At 41.5% G+C, this 16,455-nt stretch overlaps 1 protein-coding gene across 1 annotated transcript in view; it reads left to right on the top strand.

Annotated features, from left to right (window-relative positions):
• The window catches only part of tinc (transmembrane protein tincar), a 444,623-nt gene that overhangs the window by 126,003 nt on the left and 302,165 nt on the right, over positions 1–16,455 (top strand). Inside the window, exon 2 of the mRNA XM_083143184.1 lies at positions 2,408–2,457. The gene's annotated coding sequence lies outside the window, so the exon portion shown is untranslated. The remainder of the gene's footprint in view (positions 1–2,407; positions 2,458–16,455) is intronic.

Below are 16,455 nucleotides of genomic sequence, written 5' to 3'. Positions count from 1 at the left end.
GATTATATGATGGATTTTATTAACGGACACTTCACAAACGATACCCATGCTCAGGCCGGGATTTGAACCCGGTCATCGTCTCTGTCAGTTTTGATGTAAGGGGTGACTACACACCCAAATGTCAACTTCTCTTCCACGTAGTACAACCTGGACTTCATTATGAAGACTAGCGACCTCTGCAGCTAACTGAGTTTAATTGCAATTATTAACCCATGACTAGCAGTACATTTCTATTTTTTATCATGGCCGTGAACTATCGCCCACCCCCCTCCCCCGCAGGAAGGAGAGAGGGGGAGAGAGATTGAAGGGATTGCTTTGAGATGTAATGAAGTGAATAGTACAGTGGAACCTTAATAACTCGAACGTGAGGGGGGGGGGGAGAAAAAATCGAGGTATCAAGGATTTCGACTTACCAAGGTTCGAGTTATTGAGGGCCAAAATCGCCGACTTCGAGTTAAACGAGTCTAAAGAAAAAAAGAGACTCACTCCCTCTCTCTCTCTCTCTCTCTCTCTCTCTCTCTCTCTCTCTCTCTCCAGAGATAGAGAGAGAGAGAGAGAGAGAGAGAATAAAGAGAAAGAAGAGAGAGAGAGAGAGACAGAGAGAGAGAGAGAGAGAGAGAGAGAGAGAGAGAATTTTATTTTTCCTCCTCTCTCTCTCTCTCACTCTCTCCCTCTCTCTCTGTCTCTCTCTTCTTTCTCTCTCTCTCCCTTCTCTCTTTCTTCCCTTCTCTTCTCCGAAAAGAGAGAAAGAAGGTAGAAAGAAAAGAGAGAAAGGGAGGGACAGAGACAGAGAGAGAGAGAGAGAGAGAGAGAGGGGAGGGAGTTCTCTCTCTCTCTCTTTCCCCCCCTCTCTCTCTCTTTCTTTCTGTCTTCCTTTGCTTCTCAGTTTACTGACGTCGGCACGTACAGTCATAGAAAAAAGTACTTCCCCCATAGAGCGTTAATATCAGTAGTCTTATGGGGGAAGTAATTCTTTCCACGACTGTACACTAAGCACATTAACAATGATGATTACATACGCTGCAGGGTGGGAGAGTTAAAGCCCTGACACGGTTGTTGATCACCTGACATTGTACGTACGCAGTGGCGTGCCCAAGGGGGGGGGGTTGATGGGGGTTATAACCCCCCCTTTGGCCCAGTATTCCTGAAAAATAACGATAAAGGAAGGAAAATATGACAAAATGAGGGCTGACTACAAAGAAAAAGTATACATAACCCCTCCCTTTCGAAAATCCTGGGCACGCCACTGTACGTACGCACCCTACACTTCGACTTATTGAGGTCCGTGTGATTAAAACTTCGAGTTATAGAGGTGATTAGAATTTAACTTCGACTCAGAGGTTTTACATACTCTACCTTCGAGTTATTGAGCTCGAACGACATCCCACAAACTGTACAAAAATTCGTCTTATCAAGGTTTTATTCGAGTTGAGGTAAAATTAGTATTGAGTGTTACGCACAATTCAAGGGGATTACAAAAAATTCGACTTATCAAGGATTTCGAGATGTTGAAGTTCGAATTATCAAGGTTCCACTGTAATAGCTATTCTTTATTACTAGTATTTTTATTGAGTGTGTATTTCGGGAGGGAAATTTGCACCTTTAGATCCTTCTCTCCCTATTTTTCCATGACTAATGTACAGAGGGGCCCAAAATAATGTATACATATTTTAATAAATTTCATCTACGGGCTTTTTTCGAAGCCAATTAATTACGGTATCTATGTGTAGTATAACGTTCCCTCAAAAGGTGTCGTTTATCATGTTAATACTAGAGCCACCGCCAAAACAATCAAAGAAATGTTAGCAGAACGGCTATAGCAGGACGATTTGAGAATGAGTGTGAAGTTCAGCGACAATGGAGGAGTGGGTTTGCAACGGAACCTCCAATACCTCTGACAGTTGCACGAATTCATGATAAGTTTGAAACTTTGGAGAGTAATTGAAATGTCGCGCGCATCAATCCCAACGTTTGCCGAAATTAGAAGTCTCTGGATGCTAATGGTGACCACTTTGTGCACCTGGTGTAATTGTAGAAGTTTGTCTTTTTAAGTCTAATTTATGCACAGAAAGGCCAATTGGACTGTACTTACAGTTTAAAGTTCAATCCGAACCACAATGTGTCTCCACCGGATATCGAACCCGGGATCCCTTGATTACAAGGCGTTTACGTTACCACTACGCCATCGGGAGGCCGAAGTGTAGAAGCACACATGACTTGTAGTCATCCCTTGGTGTCTGTGTAAAATTAATATTAAAAGTTTTCTTACACTTTTCTTTGGTTGGAATATGTACACATTTTTTGCTGTATAGCAAGGACTTAATTTTGTCAATAATTGTATAGGGGGGGGGGGAGTCTTCAAAAGTATTTGTAAAGAAGTAACATTTATTTTCTTAATCTGTTTCAGAGGACATTCAGGATAAACCTTTCATGGCAAGACTTGTCGCTCCCGATTTGGTAAGTACTGTACGAACACTGTAACATAACTATTTCTTTATATGTCATTTATATATAAGAATACTGCCGTTGAATAATAATCTACAGTCATTACTTGGAAGGAACTGAAATTGATAGTGTGTGAAGGCTGGTTGGATATTACTATACATCAGAAAATTTACGATCACTTCCCGCTACTGGCTCATCTGTCGTGTGATATCACGTGAGTGCTTCCACCCACTAACAGGAGCGTTGGAGACAGCACGTGCTTGGTTATCTGCCAATCAGAGCTCGCAGTTTCCTTTTGGAGGGAAATTTGAAGCTTTGGTTGCCACAATCGTAGCGAAGGGGAGATAGTGAAAAGAATTTTCCCTCTAAGGGCTTGAATAACTCATTAATATTATTTGCTCACCCTTCAGAAGGATCGTGCAACAGCATGGTCAGCTAAGTTATCAATTACAGATAATAAAACGTGACGTTGCTAAGCAAACCATGCTCACGTATAGTTATTGCAGTCACCATATCGGCACCGAACATAACGTTTGGCAGCAACAGGTCCCAGACGACCGACCCATCACGAACTATACCAGGATAAAGTTGTTGTAAGGAATACAACAAACATAATTGTAAAGTTAGATATTTTGAATTTTCATGCTATAATATCACCGTAAGAAACAATGGTATTTTCTGTCCATCCACTCGCCAAGGCCTTAGATATATATATACTTGCTGTTATTTAGAGCGCTTCGGGAATTTTAGTTCTTTTCTCGTTATTACTTTAAAATACGGTTGGCTTGCAACGGGAATTGACGGTATTAAACCGTAATTTCTCCGTCGTGAAAGTTACACTATCCTACCGTTAAATTTCAAGTCTGCATGTTAATTTATAGAAACGATATACAACAGTTTTCTATTTAAATTTGAATATTTTATCGTTTTGCATAAAGGTAGATAATGCTTATAAAATAGTGGCTTTCATCATAACTGTACAGGGTGTCCATAAATTATTCACCCCATAACAGATCCAAATATCATTAATGCAAGAAGTTTCTCTGAAACAACAGACATGGAATTAACATTCATTGACTCAAAGAATCTTTAGTGAACATACTTCTCATTGTTAATAAACCTTTACATGGGCAATCTGATTGGGTTTCACAATATCAAATCTATTGACGGTTACATCTGAAACACCTGCGTCCTTTTGGCGTAACACGCTGCCAGTTTCCTGGAATTAGTTTAAGCAACGCCCCAGTGATTGTTTCGTAAGCGGATCCGTCTCGTATTGTTTTCTATAACGACGCCGAACAGTTACAGGAGGTTTAGTTTCCCACAACCAAAAGACACACATTGCCTTTTCCTGCACCGTCGCCATTTTACTGTTTTCTCGTAATGCATGATGGTACCGAGTGTTGTCAAGTACAGGGTGAGTCATAAGTCTCCATACAAATGGTGAAAACGGTGAGTAATGTTTATTTTCCTTTTCAGGCAGGTGAACCAATGAAAGAGAGATGCCACTAACGAAGGAAGAACGGATTGACATCATTCTGTTGGCTGAGTGCTACCACCACCCGTCATATAGCACGTACATTCAATGCAACCCACAGAACGCAGATAACCCATGACACCGTGGCCAAAATTATAAAGAAATTCAGAAGGACAGCTTCCGTCGCCGACGAAAGCAGGCCTTGAAGACCAAAGACAGCAACGGAACCTGTCCTTCTGAATTTCTTGATAAGTTTGGCCACGGTGTCATGGGTTATCTGCGTTCTGTGGGTTGCATTGAATGTACGTGCTATATGACGGGTGGTGGTAGCACTCAGCCAACAGAATGATGTCAATCCGTTCTTCCTTCGTTAGTGGCATCTCTTTTTCATTGGTTCACCTGCCTGAAAAGGAAAATAAACATTACTCACCGTTTTCACCATTTGTATGGAGACTTATGACACCCTACATCGAAGAAATATTTTGAGATGTTCTTCGTGTTGATACTAACGAACTCCACTCCACTTGCATAGAATGTTCTTTTTTTTCCCCCTTTTTTTTCTGGACAACATTTATGAGGTGAATAATATCTGGACACGGTGTCGTTTTTTAAATGATAAGCATTAAATATCATTAAACGGGGTAACTATGTAAAAGACCGATAATACTCTAAAAACAGTTGCAGTATTTTTTTTACGGTAGTTCGACGGCAAAGGAAATTAACGGTCAAAAACCGTCAACGTTTTTCAGTGCAGGCTTGTGACAAGCGATGAAGATTCTTAGAAATCTCAGATGGCAACACTGCTTCTCAGCGCCGCAACGTCTACTGGGATTTGGAGAACGTTTCTTTGATCTTCTGCTCCGCTATGACCCAAAGCATCCTCTATATTTTTTCATGTGTTTGCACGGCCTCTTTCATGTCCAGCGGCAGAGATTTCGCCGCTTCGGTGGGAATACCTAATACTTGCCTCATCGTCCGCCCTCTTGGCGACCGCCGAGGGCCCTCGGGGGGCGGCTTCAGAAACCGACATTACACCCAGGTTGGTGCTCGAGAAATGAATTTGATGTTGGAGTGTTTTGTTGGGGCGAGGATAACGTGCGTGGAAAAGTACTGCTTCAATAGCGACCACCGAATGGAAAAGTTTGGAAATTATGGTCGAGGGTTGAAGAGAAAGTTTGCAAAACTCATCTTGAATAAAGAAGGGTTGAAAATAATGATACCCACCAGGATGATGAAGGGATGCTGTCTGTAATTTTTGGAAAGTCTGAGAAAAAAAAGGTGTGTACGTTGATTTCAATATCTGTACTACTTCGGCGTTAAAAAATCCGAATGTTTTTTTTTTTTTTTTCTGTGGAAATTCTGGGATTCGTACCGTCCTCATTTATGCTCAGTTATATGAATAAGTAACTCATATCTTCCTCTGCAGACCTCGTGTTTCGGAGAAACTGTCTCCATGAAACTCCAGGCCATTGCTCTGTGAACCGGGTATAATCTTTTTTCTCCTCTTGAAATTGCTACGAAAATATTTTTTAAAATGTCCATATTTTCAAAAGGGCAGAAATTCATATGAGCATGGTTTTGACCCCTGAAAAAAGTTGTAAAGACCCACAGAATATTCTAACGTCTGTGGAACGATTTGAAAAAAATATTGCTGTAAATTCCAAATCTTATCTATAAGTAATAAAACAGTATGCTTATGTAAAGATGTGCAAAAGCAGGCCTTAATATTCACGCAAAATTTCTCCTTCTACCTATTGAAAGATATATTTTGCTTCCTCTGTGTCCTAGGGTGTTGAGTGGTCGGCTCACATTCCTGTTACCGAAGGATACAGGTTCTAGACGTAGAATGAGCATGGGTGTTTCTTTGCGTGTCCTCCATCTATATAATCGAATCATCATACATCCTCATCGTCGCGAATAGAGTAAAGTAAAATGCGACGTGAAGTTAGAAAATTACAACTACCTTCTTTTCCTAATTCACTGTAGTAGTATTAGCTTTATCCCACTAGAAAGTTTTTAAAAAAATACAATCATATATTTATATCTCTTGTGAAGAGATCTTATAACTCGCGAGAATACGTATGTGTTGGTGTGTTAGAATTTTGCGAAAAGCGTTACAGTTGAACGAGTCAGTATATACCAGAAGGAACAGCCTTAAGAGGTTCGAGGAACCAATAAACGCTAGGGGCTAAGTCCAGAGAATAATGAGGATGTGAAATAACTTCCATTCGTAAGTCAACAAAAGTAGCAGCAACGGTATGTGGACGAGCATTGCCATGTTGCAAGCAAATTCCTATCAAAGCAAGTCCAGGACGTCCCGCAGTAAAGCACTATTTCGCTTCCTGTGCTACGGGGCTTCCATCGTTAACACAGGGATTTCGCTTCCTGTGCTATGGGACTTCTGTCGTTAACACATGGATTTCACTTCCTGTGCTACGGGGCTTCCGTTGTTAACACGGAGATTTCGCACCATGTGCTACTGGCCTTTCGTCGTTAACACAGGGATTTCGCTTCCTGTGCTACGGGGCGGGGCTTACGTCGTTAACACAAGGATTTCGCTTCCTGTGCTACGGGGCTTCCGTCATTAACACAGGGATTTCGCACCATGTGCTACTGGCCTTTCGCCGTTAACACAGGGATTTCGCTTCTTGTGCTACGGGGCTTACATCGTTAACTCATGGATTTCGCTTCCTGTGCTACGGGGCTTCCGTTGTTAACACAGAGATTTCGCACCATGTGCTACTGGCCTTTCGTCGTTAACACAGGGATTTAGCTTTCTGTGCCACGGGGCTTCCGTCATTAACACAGGGATTTCGCACCATGTGCTACTGGCCTTTCGCCGTTAACACAGGGATTTCGCTTCTTGTGCTACGGGGCTTACATCGTCAACACAGGGATTTCGCTTCCTATACTACAGGCTTTCGCCATCAATATAGGGCTGTGAAGTAGAACATGCATGCAAGGATTCGTGTTCATTGGTATATTGCAGGTGATGTTATTGGAAAATTCTGGTCATATGTTGAGCATGCTATGTAATTTACGTGATTTCTCTGCCTCTTTCGGTAAATGCTGATAAGATGAAAAGGCTGAAGAGGACCAATATATATATATATATATATATATATATATATATATATATATATATTATATATATATATATATATATATATATATATATATATATATATATATATATATATATATATACTGATATACTGGGTTTGAGTTAAGGCGCCAGAGCCTCGTTAACCGCTAATAACACTGTTTCAATGGTGTTCTTCGCGGAAGGGAGGCTGATAATTGAGCTCTCTCAGAAAAGGTCACCCTTTTCTCTGTTCATAGATACAGCCAAGGACAAGATCAAACTTTTTTCTCTAACCGGGGGAGGGACAGGGAGAGATTTAGGTGCTTACAAGAGAAGCTTATGCGGCACCCCGTTCGACCCCCTCCCCCACACTAAAGCACTCGATTGATTGATTGGTCCCGGCGGTGGAGCCCCATTTGCCGGCCGGATCGGATTTGCCAATTAGACGGAATCGGTCGATTGCAGCGCCCACGGAGGGAGAAAGAGGGTTGGAAGATTTGCAAACGCGAAAGCAGGGGGAGGGGGGTGTAAGTGGCAGAACAACGGGCAGGGGCTGTCCTTGGCTGCCCCTCCGGATTCCAGATGCAGGAGTTTTGCGGTCGGTTGTTCTGAGGTCCACAGAGGGTTAAAAAAAAAAAGGGTAGTGAAATGGGAATTTGGGATTAATGTTATCTCCGTGATTTTATTACCTAAATCGGTTTAGGATTGCCAAAAGCTGATTGTAATTGCCCCGCTATGTCCTGCACCGTGACGTCTGTTTTAATGTGCTCTGACCTTCTCTGGACCTTGTGGTACAACCACTCCCTTTTGCTCTTTCGTTGGTATGAAATCATAGCCTCAGATGAGGTGAAAATCTATTACTATCCATGGGTGACAAAACATGCGAATGTTTTTAAAAATGTCCCTTGTGTCGAAGCACATTAGGGCACATTTATGGGATGTGGGGGTGTTTTGGATGTGATGTAATCAGTACCACGCTCCTGCCGCCTCAACCCCCTAGGATATCCCCCAGATACCTATTGATGGGTGAGCCCCCGAGCCGCTTTATGGGGAGACAAGGCTGGAGAAAGTTCCAACCTTAGATCAGCCACCCCGAGAATCGAACCCGGGCCTCCCGCATGCCAGTTAGGCACCTTACCCACTAGACCACCGCAGCTCTATTATTATTATTATAAATATTCTAAACATCATTTAATTATTACAATGTTCAAGCACTGTTCATTTAACAACAATTCATCTTTGTAAATTATGAGAAAGTAAATGTGTATTATTGCTCGTACCGCATTCAGAATACTCTTGGTGTGAAATACATTAATTATTGTGTGGAACTTCTCTCGTATCGTGTATCTCGGTGTCACGTCATTTTAAAAACACGTTCTCGTCCCGATATCAATGGCAACGACTCGTACAATCGCGCACAATTAGATTCAATTTCTTGTTGTCAGGCCGGTTTCCATGGTAACGTGGCTATACATGGAAGCGGTACACGCTCGAAGCCCAGTTCAGTAATTGGTCTGTGATAGTGGGCTCTCAAATATGGAAAGTGAGGTGAAAGATGCAGTGAAATTGAAATTTATGTAAACATAGTCATTTCCTCCATGTTAAAATGTAGTCTTATCTTACCAATACAGTGATACATGAAAATGAGACGATTGTGGTCTGAAACTGCCAGGACTATCTTCAATAGTAACGAAGATATGGGTGTTTGAAATTTGGACAGTTCGGCTGCCAAATGTACTTCTTACATTTCGACAACCGAAATAGGTACAAAAACAGTTTTGACACCCTACAGACCTTCACAATGTATAGAAGGCATTAAGCCAAACAACGTCTTCTAACGTTTATTTTATTTTAGACGCCTCGTTTCGATACTGCGAACCCTCGAAAAGCTTAATTTTATCCTGAATGTATGGAAGAACGATACGGTTCAGTTGGCACTATTGGAACCACTAGCGCAGGGGATGGACAAAGATATGGAAACACCTGCGAAGAAAAGCCCGAATGCTGTAGCTAATAAGGTGGAGGACCGCCTTTAGCTTCTAAAACGGCCTGCAGTCTCCGAGGAATGGACAAATACAAGTCCTGGATGGTGGATAAGGGGATCCTTCAGGCAAAAGATGGTCACAATCCTTCTCAGTGTCTGTCTGTCTCTGTCACGCAGTGTACATTTTCGTCCACGCAGGTGTTTATCTGATGTCTTTCCGGACACACTATTATCTCATCATGATCTTGGATAGAGTCCCTCTCGATACGCAAAATAACATGGCTACTTTGGTAACAGAGGTCCCTGCAAGGCGGGCACCAACAATTTGCCCTCTTTGAAACACTGTCAGCTCCGACATGATTCAGTATCAACTGCACTGCACGCCATCTATAGATTGTCCAGCAAAAAGAATAGACTGTTGCTTCAAATGGGCTTTTACTTTCCCTACATCCTCCCTCTTTTTAAATATTGTTTTCACTACCGAGCGCAAAGGTGAACACACTTGCTTTTCTTTCTAATGTAAAACGCTATTCTGGAACTGGTTAAGCTTTCAGACCAGCAAAATTTCCTTCCAGCAGCGCGTGTTTTTAATTTTGTTTGTGCAGGGGCACGTGAACGGAGGGGAATGGCGAGCCCAGCGTTGACGACTGCTTTCCACCACACCCCCTCAGCCAGTACAGCGGTAGACAAAATATCTCGGAAGGAGAGGGTGACTGACCGTTGGTTTCGACGAGGAATGACTGTGGCGGATCTGTGCGTTGGGTTGTGTTGTAAAAAACCGTTGGTTTTAATACTGAAATATGAGCGAAAGTAGTGTAAAGAAGAGAAGGCGTGGTGAGGTTCTCAAAAGTAAAGAAAGGCAAATAGTAATGAATATTTTTGTTTATTTAAAACAGAAAAATCCGAATCGCAGTGTAAGTTGGTTAGCCAGCGAGACGGCGAAAGCAACTGGAGTTTCTCGGGCTACTGTGTATAAAATTCGGGGCGAGGTTTCTCAAGGTCACCAGGTAAAAAACAACCCAGGAAAAGATCGCCAATTACAAGTAGAAATGTAAAATATGATTTTGTCAGAAGTGCTGTGCGACGTAAAGTTCACATTCTTTTTTAAAAACAAACCCCCAACACTTAATTCCGTTCTTGTTGCTGTTAATTCTGACTCCACATTACCGAATTTTAAAAGATCAACGTTTCATGTCTTTCTCAAAGAACTTGGCTTTTCGTATGAGAAAAGGGGCAACAAATCCATGTTAATGGAAAGAGAAGATTTAATTTCTCTTCGCCATAAATATTTAAGAGAAATTAGGAAGTTTAGGCGTGAAAATATAAATATTGTTTACACTGACGAATCCTGGGTGAACACCGGAACCTCAGTCAATTATGAATGGAAAGACAAGACAATTACAACTGCAAAACAAGCGTTTCTGGCAGGTCTTTCCACTGGTTTAAAAAATCCAACATCTCGCGGAGCGCGATACGCTTTAGTGCATGCGGGTAACGAACACTGTTTTCTGCAAAACTCCCAACTTGTGTTTCAGTGCAAAAAGAATACAGCAGATGCCCATGATGAAATGGATGGAGAAACGTGTGAGATGTATTTTCGGCAACAGTTGCTCGGCAATCTCCCTCCGGGATCTGTTATTGTTGTTGACAATGCCTCTTATCATAGCCGAAAGCAAGAGCCAATGCCGACAACCTCGTTGAAGAAGAATTATTTAAGAGAATGGTTGAAATCTCATGGCATTCGTTATGATGACATGTTACGGAGAGATCTTCTGGAACTTACAAATATTCATAAAATTAAGTACGATAAGTATATGATCGATGCTTCGTTTGTCCCCATATCATTGCGAACTGAACCCGATTGAACTTGTGTGGTCACAGGTTAAGCATTATGTGCGGTGTAACAACACTCCATTCAAAACTAAAGACATTGAAAATTTAATCATTGAATCATTTAAGACAGTAACAGTTGAAAACTGGCAAAATTACGTAAAACATGTCATGGACATAGAGAAGGAAATGTGGAATGCAGATGAATTGCAGGATGACGTTGATCAGATAATAATCCACTTGGGTGAAGATTCCAGCGAGAATGATGATCTGACAGAAGAAAATGATTCTGGTGATTATTCTGCAATGGAAGGAATTAACCCCCTGGAGTGACATGTGAGAGAAAAGTAAGTTCATTAAGAATTATTCCTTCAGTTTATGTAATTTTCTGAACTTATTTCACCGTGAACTTTTCTTCAATTTGTACGTACCCGCGATTCAAGCGCCACGCACGTTTGTTTGGTCTTGTACTTTCACTGCCAGCAGGTCCGTTACTCGCCCCTGCGGCAAGCGGCAACGCTGTTCTCATTTACCCAACAGTCTATTCTTTTCGCTGGACAACCAATACAGAGCAACTGTCGACTCCTGCCAGTTCGACAGGGGTCCTATCTCACGGCGCAAAAGAAAAGAATGTCGCACAGCGTCCGATTTCAAGTGGAAAAAATTGTATCGATGTCACCCGTTTTGATGTCGTGGTGTTTCCATATTTTTGTCCATCCCCTATAGTTCGCTGCACTTTTGAACACTCTTTACGCTAACGTGACAGTAAATTTCGGTCTACTGCGCATCTTCGCTCGCGCATAGCGAGGGGGTAGTAAAAATGGCGGAGCTGAACATTGTAGCTTGTTATTGTTTTCATATTTATGAAGAAATTAAATTATTCTCACTTTTGGAGAACTTAAAAATTGCAATCTTGTGTGCTGCAATGATTCACAATCTTCAATATACAGTAAACCCTCGTTAACACGAATCCCAAGGGACCGACAAATCAAGAGTTCGTGTTAAAAAAAATCGTGCTAACTCAAATTTTATTGTTGCAATACAGTTCTTTCTACAATACGTATTATGTATGTCATCATAGAAAACACTACTACAGTAATTAACTTTTTAAAAAAAGTACTCACAGATCATTTTCTGGTGCAAAACAGTTCTGTATTTGTTGTGATGATACAGATTCCCAGAATGCGGCGTGCATCAAGCACACTCAAACTTGGGATATCCGTCTTCTACGTTTTAAATCATAGAAAAACACAGCTGGATTTGTTGGTTAAATACGTATAAGCTCATTGTTGACGCTATGATCGCGATTGTCGAGCAATTGCACCTAAGGTTTAATCTTGATGTTACTCGTACTGGCTATGTTTTAAAGAATAGAAAAACACATTTGAACACATTGTTGATCTGAATCTGTTGGTTACAATACTGTATAATTTGATTGTTGACAAGATGGTAGAGATTTTTGAGCGATTTCTTACATACCTAACAGAGGAACGACAGAGAAACAACAGAAAAAAAATTGTGAAAACCTTGAAAGTTCGCGTTAAATGAGATCTAATGACGCAACGGACTAAGAAACAGTTCGTAATTCGTGGTAACCGAAATTCGCGTTAAACGATAAAAACTTTCTCTAAAATATAATACATCCCTGCCGGGACCAACATTTTGTTCATGTTAACCGGGTGTTCGTCTTAAGCGTGTTTGTGTTAACGAGGGTTTACTGTAGTTGTTTCAAGTGGAAATATGAAGGTATGCCATGATAGCATCCCCCGGCTTTGATATTTTTGGCTTCAAGTTGACCCATGTTAAAAGGCCCAGGTTTCCAGTCTGGAATCTAGAGGCCTGTGGTTCCGATATTTACAGTCATATTTCTTTCCATCTCGGTCTCGTCTCGCCGTCTCGTTCTCGTCTCGAGTTGCAACTTGGTCTCGATCTCAGGGGCGCCCGCCCGCTGCCCCTTTGAGATTTCTGGAAATAGTGTAATTCGAGTGGTGAAATTCTAGAGATATTTTATAACAAGAAATATTGTTTTCTCTCACAGGCTGAAAGTTACAGCAACTATTATTATTAATAATATTCATTGGCAGCGATTAGGAGGGGCGTTGGGAGCAGTTGTCCTCCCCCACTCTTTGCCACCTTTGCCGCCGCATTACGCTAAACCTTATCTTCCAATGCAAAGTAAACTGTCCTTGCTTCCACCCCCTCCAGTTTTGGAACCCAATCGCCGGCACTGTTATTCTTATTTGAAATAGAGTTACATTTAAGCTTAGTCTATTTTACACTGATTATAAAAAAAACAGCTTTTGTCCAACATGAATTAATATGCTAAGTATACAGTTATGCAAATTGTATATAGATAGAAAGACAGAATATGGAAATTACAAATGTGTGTAATTCAAAAAAAGAACATAAGAAGTAGTAGTAATAAAAAATAACAAATAATAACAATAGCACTACTAGTAATAATAATAGTAATAATAATAAATTAAAGTTTCTATGACTCTGTCCCCCATCCCTCCCGAGAAAAATCCCGCGGGCACCCTTGTTTGACCCTGTCTCAATCTATAGACACTTCACTGTGGCTCCATTACAAACATAGTTTGTTCCATGTTCCTTCACGCCAAACATTTATGGATGAACCAAGTGAGTTGACGCTTCACAGTGATTCCATTACAAACATAGTTGGTTCCATGTTCCTTCACCCCCGAGCATTTATGGATGAACCAAGTGAGTTGACACTTTACGGTGATTCCATTCCATTACAAACATAGTTTGTTCCGTGTTCCTTCAACCCCAAGCATTTATGGATGAACCAAGTGAGCTGACACTTGACAGTGATTTCATTACAAACATAGTTTGTTCCATGTTCCTTCAACCCCAAGCATTTATGGATGAACCAAGTGAGCTGACACTTGACAGTGATTTCATTACAAACATAGTTTGTTCCATGTTCCTTCAACCCCAAGCATTTATGGATGAACCAAGTGAGCTGACACTTGACAGTGATTTTATTACAAACATAGTTTGTTCCATGTTCCTTCAACCCCAAGCATTTATGGATGAACCAAGTGAGTTGACACTTGACAGTGATTTCATTACAAACATAGTTTGTTCCATGTTCCTTCAACCCCAAGCATTTATGGATGAACCAAGTGAGTTGACACTTTACGGTGATTCCATTCCATTACAAACATAGTTTGTTCCGTGTTCCTTCAACCCCAAGCATTTATGGATGAACCAAGTGAGCTGACACTTGACAGTGATTTCATTACAAACATAGTTTGTTCCATGTTCCTTCAACCCCAAGCATTTATGGATGAACCAAGTGAGTTGACACTTGACAGTGATTTCATTACAAACATAGTTTGTTCCATGTTCCTTCAACCCCAAGCATTTATGGATGAACCAAGTGAGTTGACACTTGACAGTGATTTCATTACAAACATAGTTTGTTCCATGTTCCTTCAACCCCAAGCATTTATGGATGAACCAAGTGAGCTGACACTTGACAGTGATTTCATTACAAACATAGTTTGTTCCATGTTCCTTCAACCCCAAGCATTTATGGATGAACCAAGTGAGCTGACACTTGACAGTGATTTCATTACAAACATAGTTTGTTCCATGTTCCTTCAACCCCAAGCATTTATGGATGAACCAAGTGAGTTGACACTTGACAGTGATTTCATTACAAACATAGTTTGTTCCATGTTCCTTCAACCCCAAGCATTTATGGATGAACCAAGTGAGTTGACACTTGACAGTGATTTCATTACAAACATAGTTTGTTCCATGTTCCTTCAACCCCAAGCATTTATGGATGAACCAAGTGAGTTGACACTTGACAGTGATTTCATTACAAACATAGTTTGTTCCATGTTCCTTCAACCCCAAGCATTTATGGATGAACCAAGTAAGTTGACAATTCACAGTGATTCCATTACAAACATAGTTTGTTCCATGTTTCTTCAACCCCAAGCATTTATGGATGAACCAAGTGAGTTGACACTTGACAGTGATTTCATTACAAACATAGTTTGTTCCATGTTCCTTCAACCCCAAGCATTTATGGATGAACCAAGTGAGTTGACACTTGACAGTGATTTCATTACAAACATAGTTTGTTCCATGTTCCTTCAACCCCAAGCATTTATGGATGAACCAAGTGAGTTGACACTTCTCAATTCGGCAGCAAGTAGCAGCTCAGCGTTAATGGACGACAGCCAGTGGTCATAAATTAGTTTAATTTACCTACTACAACCTCTCCCTCCCTCCCCCTTGCTCTTTGTTTCCCCTAAACTCCCACCCTCATTCTGCAACAAGCTCTTCCACATTTGTCTCGTCCATAATCCACGCAACGTGACGGAAGGGGAGACAATGAAGGGGGGAGGGGTACATTTAGACCCGCCCAGCACCCTTTGCGCCACCCATCTTTTAGTTGCTTTTTTCGGAGTCCCATTTTCGACCTCCATTAGCCGCGTAGCCCCCCTGCAGAGATATGCGACTTATTGCGTACGGGCTTCCTCCTCGCACTGTACCCCCGGAATTACGCAGCTGCGTGAGCTATTCCGGGGCCCTGCTAATGCACTCTACGCAGGGACAGGGTCGTGTAAAAAAGAACGCAGGGGGTTATGGGGGGAGGGGGTAGAAACGTGGCCATTTCGCTGCTGGAAACAAGATAATGCCGCATAAAAATCTTTTTCTTTCGAGATGGGAAACTGCGAGATCTCCGGGAACAGTCGTTTCAAGTTGCCGAGTTATCGTCCGAAGTCAGGGGCGTTCCTCGCTGCTCTATTGCCCTAAATGGCTCTCTATTTCAGCTGCTAATTATCTATTAGTGAAAGTACCGTGTCTGTAGTGTCCTATCCTCCCTTGGAAAAATATCCAAACCAAGGAAGACTCGAGGAATATGATAACACGAAGGAACAAGCTTGAAACGAAATAAACCTGCAGCGTAAAAGAGAATGGGAAGGGCGCAAAGTGCCAAAAGTGAGAAATAAACAAACATGATGAGACAGAGTGCTCTAGTAGCTAGGGCGTTTGACTCAGTGTTGCCACATAAGGGAAATTTCCCTCGGTGTAGGGAATTTCTGGAAGAAATTTCTATGTAAAGGGAAAAAAGGGTAATTTTATAAAACACATGAATAATGGATGAAAATTTGTAAAGTTTCTTCCCGCCGACCTCCGTGATGCAGTGGTTAACAGCGCGCTACGACACCAGGGGTCCCAGCCTGGGCATGGGCGTTCTTTGTGAGTGTCCTTTCATCAATTTCATGGCATCATCAGTCATCCTCATCGCCGCGATTAGCTAAAAGTGGCGGAAAAGCAAAGTAAAATAAACAAAATTATTCAACGATTTATTGGGCCTCTCCGATGGCGCAGTGGTAGCGTCGTCGCCTTGTAATCAAGGGATCCCGGGTTCGATACCCGGTGGAGGCACATGGCACAGTGGTTCGGATCCCACTTTAAACCGTAGGTCCAGTCCCGATTAGCCTTACTGTGCATAAAGTGGACTTAAAACACCAACTCAAACCAAACTCAACGATTTATTGCCTTAAAATTTTAATTTGGCTTCAGAACAATTAAATAACTTTTAATATCATTGTATGACACGGCTAGTACAAACATAATGTTTAT

Source organism: Lepisma saccharinum, chromosome 21, assembly GCF_977018435.1.
Source record: "Lepisma saccharinum chromosome 21, izLepSacc3.1, whole genome shotgun sequence".
Taxonomy (NCBI): Eukaryota; Metazoa; Arthropoda; class Insecta; order Zygentoma; family Lepismatidae; genus Lepisma; species Lepisma saccharinum.
The sequence above is the reverse complement of the archived record's forward strand: the minus strand, read 5'-3'. Positions and strand labels throughout refer to the sequence as shown.